The sequence below is a fragment of the Vicugna pacos genome, chromosome 19 (genome assembly GCF_048564905.1).
Source record: "Vicugna pacos chromosome 19, VicPac4, whole genome shotgun sequence".
NCBI lineage: Eukaryota > Metazoa > Chordata > Mammalia > Artiodactyla > Camelidae > Vicugna > Vicugna pacos.
In genome coordinates, this window is record NC_133005.1 from 8,512,766 (window position 1) to 8,518,002 (window position 5,237).

The 5,237-nt window shown below is 45.1% G+C and overlaps 1 long non-coding RNA gene across 1 annotated transcript; it reads left to right on the forward strand.

Moving 5' to 3' along the window:
- The first annotated feature begins 3,852 nt into the window (after positions 1–3,852).
- On the forward strand, positions 3,853–4,680 carry LOC140687364 (uncharacterized). Its single transcript, XR_012061611.1, has 2 exons — positions 3,853–4,228; positions 4,505–4,680. It is a non-coding gene; the product is annotated as an uncharacterized lncRNA (long non-coding RNA).
- The last annotated feature ends 557 nt before the right edge of the window (positions 4,681–5,237 follow it).

Below are 5,237 nucleotides of genomic sequence, written 5' to 3' on the forward strand. Positions count from 1 at the left end.
AATAGGCAACTGCCCAGGGAGAGGTGAGTTACATTATAACCCCCCTTATTGCCTTTCCTGTAGCAGACGTGAGCCCTCTCATGGCATCTTCTGCCTTGTTTGGGAATCAAAGCAACAGGTTTCTCCCCTGGAGACAGGGGAGACAGACATCAGAAGAGCCAGCCAGCAACCAAGAGCTGTAAACAACAGTGTCTCAAGCACGAGGTTTACACATGTTGCAGATTTGTGTTCCCAGTACAGATGTGCAACCTTGCTTTTCAGAAAGAACCTGAGACCTCTAACCCCTTGCTAAGAACAAAAGATAACAGTCTGAGTTGTGGCATCACACGTTTCCCAGGAGAAGGGAGAGTCCCCAGGGGCACCTCCCAGTTGCCAGGCTGTCCCGTGGGCACGCCCTGGAAGTCACTCCAGTGGAGCATCTCTCTGTTCCTTGCCTCCAGAAGCTCCCTGGCTGGAACCCTCCTATAAAACAAAGAGAACATTCCGATGTGTTTCTTGGGAATAGAAGGAAATAGCTGATCACCAAGAGAAGCAGCAGCAAAAAAGAAACAGAGTCGCTTCTGACCAAATGGTGTTATATGTGGTCATCTGAGTCCTTGTGTTTCCTTTCCTCCACCAGCAGGACTCCTTCTGCTCCCCCCAATCCCCACTTTAGTTTTCTCATCTAGAAAATAGGAAACTTAAACTAGGTGATTTCTAAGGGTGCTTCTGGCTTAGACCTACCTATTGTCTAATACACGAATTTATATGTTTAGTAGGTGTCTCCTGCAGAGGTATTGGAGGCCATTTCTGCCACTTGGCTTGGCACCAGCCCTGAGAAGAGATCAGTACCTGGAAAACTGAAGAAAATGTAAAGACACTGTGTAGACATCTCTTTGACCTACATCATCCAGCCCTTTCCATGTGTGGCAGCGCGAGCTTCCTAAACATTTGAAGTAGATGATCGTGATTAGGGCATAATTAAAGCCAACTGAAACTTAGCTCACTTTCTTCCTGCAGGCTCTCATCCAATTGCATTAAAACCCACCAGTCTTCAGAGAGACCAAAGGATGTGAGTCTAAATCCTCCGCTCCTGCTAAAAATATAGACAAGACCCTCTTTCTGCACCTTTGGGTTTTGCCCATCACTTAAAGCTTCATAAATCCTGAAGTTAAAAGTTGTATTTTAAAAACACACCTCACATTTAGTTATGTCTTACAGATAATGAGGCAAATGACCCCTACAGTGTCCCAGGTATTTTTAACCCCGTCACTTCATTGCTCTCACCATTTGTCTCCTTACCTGTGGGTCAGGGCTGTGAAATCAGACACAGCCCAGGGCGACATGATTTGTGAAGGGCTAGGCGAGCATTAGTGAGCGCTGTTAATGCTGCTTTCACAGCCAGAGCCCAGAGATGGTGCCTGCAATTTGCAGTGTTTTCCCACAGAACATCAAGCAGTTCCTTCACATGTTTCTTGGCTTAAAATTCTAATTCCTCTCTAGTGCAAGTTGTCCTGATTAGAAGGAAGAAACAGAAAACACTTCTTAGAGAAAAAAACACATCCTAAAAGTGATGAGCTGACTACATAGAAACCCAGAAAGGCTCACAAGGAATAATGCATTTCTCCTCAATTTGGCTATTAAAAAATTAATTCTGTCCAGAGGAGAGGACAAAAAAAGGTTCGCCCTCTCTTCTGTGAGGAAGCCTCCATTTCATGCTGTTGGGTTTGAAGAACACAGTTTTCTTTCAGGGTGAATATTAACTACTCTTCTTTAAAAATTTATTTAAACAATCAACTTTAGAAGCAGTCCATGGCACGTATAAGAACAATTAGGTCCAAACTGATGAACCCAGTTCATCAAATGGAAGTGTAGTCATAGAGTAGTTATAAAGATTAAATAAGATAATTTATTAAAAATTAATAAAATTATATTTATTAAAACATATTTAAAGTGCCTAACAGAGTAAATGACCAGGAAGTCGTCGCTTTCTTATGACCAGTTCTGTCCGTAGGGTTTGTTTTGGGAAGAGATGGGTACAAGGGCATGAGCTGCACTGGGAGCCGGCGCAGAGCTTTCTCCATGGTCATGCGTCGAAGGGGGTCCCTGGCTCTTTGGACCTTTGTAGTGTGATTCCAAATTTCCTGTCCTGTTCCCCGAGATTCACTATATTTCTAAGAAGTGACCGCCCTCCTATTGGACCAGTCTCCAGCCTCCTCAGCACCTATCTTTTCGATCTTTGTGTATGCCCTGATTTACGTGACCCCATGGCACCCTGGCCTTACCCATCCCTTCATCCTCTGGGTCAAGGAAGATTTGGGGACTGTAGCTGTGATTCCCACGTCACAGTCCAATTGCTCCCCCTTAGTACCCGCTTTTCCTCAGAGTTGTCCTGACACGCCTGGCAGGCTTGTGACAAGTGGCCGTGTACTTTTCAGGACACCTTTGATGGAAGGGGATGGTGGGTGGCGGGGAGTCTACCCAGAGAAATGAAATGGTGCCATCTCCCCTGGAGCACACACCTCGTCATTCTGGGGGGCCAGGAAGAACGGTGGCTTCGCCCAGCGTTTTCTGCCTGGCTTTGTCCAATGTCTCCTCTTCCTGCAGTAATCCGGGGACTCCTTCCATCCCAGGGTTTTATTCCAAGTGGAATGTTAAGAGGGTTCAGATGCCGAGAGACAGGTCAGGGCGGTGGGGGCGGGGAGAGGTGTGAGCTTGTCCAGATCTGTGACTTTGCCAGAACTGTTTTTAAGTTGACACAGGGCTAAATAAAAAGCCCCCTTGCTTTGATCTCAGGGACTTCCTGGGTAGACTGCCTGATTAGATAAAGATCACGTACCCACCCCCAACCCCCATCATCTTTCAGGCAGTAATCTAAGCTCTGCAGCCATTCCTTGTCCTGTGCTACTGTCTCTTTCTCAAAATCTGTTTCTATCTGTCTCAACTGGTCTCTCCCTGTGGCTTGAGTTTTTCTTTCTGTTTGAGCAGGAAAAGGAGCCTGAGAAAATAGAGCCCTTCTTCTCCTGTAATTCTTCTTAAGTTGTTTAGGAACAAAGCTTTGTTTGAGAGCCTCATCTGGACCTGGTCTGGTCCTGGGCATCAAAGGAAATTGGTCTGTGTCTGCAACAGAGTCAGCTGCTGGGATGCTCCAAAGTGAGCCAGTTGGCAGGTGGAGGATTTGGAGAGAAATACAGTGTCTGCCGTGGGTTTGTGGGCCAGGACAACAGGGTGGTGAGGGGTACAGGGGGAGTCTCTTCTCTGTGACTCTTTAACTTAGATCTGGACACCCAGGAGATGCGCCACAAATCATCTTTGATAGTGATGAGGTGATGTGTCCTTGGGCGTGGGGCAAATTTCAGAAATGATTGAACCTAAAGAGGTGCCAAATGGAAAATCATCTAGGCTCGGTAGACGACAGCTTTCCAGCTTTGTTCAGAAGAGAATCTCTTTATGACATTAAAAACATAAGACTTTCCAAAAGGGGATTTGCACTTTTAACATTTTATTTTATTTAACCTTTTGTGCTGATCCCTGTTCTAAATGACACACACACACAGAGTTTACATAATATCAGTGTTAACTCATTAAACTTTCATGACAACCTTTGAGCAACAAACAGTACCTTTTGCTAGTCATATTTTATAAACCAGGAACCTAAGGCACAGAGAGGTTAAGTATCTTACTCAAAATCACACAGCTAGTGTGCAGCAGGTCAAGGATTCAAACCCAGGCAGTCAGGTCCAAGACTCTGACTCTGCTGCCTGCCCACCAGCCCAACACATACACACTTAGAAATTCACTAAGAAAACACACATGGGGAAAAAAGTTATGAATTTATGAATTCAAGAGTATTAAAAATATTTACATGCACACAAAAAATAGTCACATATTTATGTGGGAGGCAGTTGAATATAGCAATTTATTCATCAGCTTCACAAACATTTCTTTGAGTGAGCCAACCAGGTCCTGGGCTAGGTGCTGGGGATTGGATGGGGGCCTAAACACAGCAGGTCCCTGTGTGTAACTTAGGTTTTGAGGCAGTAAGTCTGGGCCAAGGGACAAGCGTCACGTTTACATGGCAACATTACTGAGGGTTTTAGATGCTGTGGGGCCAGGGTTCTGGAACTTCCTGGAACAGGAAGTTCTACTTCTTGCCTTGGGCCCAGCAGTCATCACTTACCCAGAGAGGAAGAGCCCTGCTTGATGTGGCATGCTGCGGAGGGGCCCTTGGTCTGAGCACATGACACAGGTATTTTGACTACAGTTGTCATGGTCAGGGTTCATAGGGTTTAAAGCCCTGTGGAAGAAACTGCTAATTTTCTCTCCAGCATCTTCTTTATTTGTCACAGAATCCTTATTTGTTAGCTGGGGCTTGTGGCTGCCCCACATAAAGATGATATTCCTTGTTGTCTCTTACAACTAGGTGTGGTTATATGACTAAGTTCTGGTCATGGGATGCAAAGAGAAAAGGTGTCTGCAACTTCTGGGAGGTCTTGTTTTACTCCTTCCTCTATTTTTGTGGCAGGAATATGAACGTGATGGCTGGAGCTTGGGCAGTCATCTTACGTCATGAGTTAGAAACTGCATGAAGAGAAATGTCAAACAATGAGACTGAGGGGCCTTGGACCCCATACCTACCTGGGACTATTTACTTCCAGGCTTATTTTTCACAAGAGAGCAATAAACTTTTATCTTATTTAAGCCATGGTTACCTTGATTCTCTCTAACCTAATGTGGTAAGCCTGATTCTAATTGTTAGAGCATCCCTCTAAAATAATACGTGATGTGGTTTTATTCATTAGAATCTTTCTAACGCTACCTACTATCTGCCCAGTATGCATTCTTTCTCTTTAAATTAACCAGAGTTAAGTTCTCTTGTTTTAACCTTGAGCCCTGACTGGTACCATCTATCTCTAGGTTCTGCCCTTGGGTTTGCAAACATAGGATGATGTTAATGCTTTTAGGGTTAAAATATCTCCTCAAACACAAAACTAGTGTACTTTACAGAACTCTGCTAATGAAGTCTGAACTCTCTTGGGAATTTGAGGAGTATTTTTGCTCTAGCATCCTTTCCAGGGATTCGCCTTAATTCTAAGAAAAAAAGGTAACTTCTTGTGTTCTTCTAGAGCCCCCCAGCTCCTTAGCAGTGCTGGGGTGGGGTGGGGGCTCTCACTGCAGGGCATGGTTCGTGGGGCCAGGGGCCTGAGTATTAGCCACTTCCCACAGGATGGGGAGCCCGGGCCCCTTTCTTTGCAGCG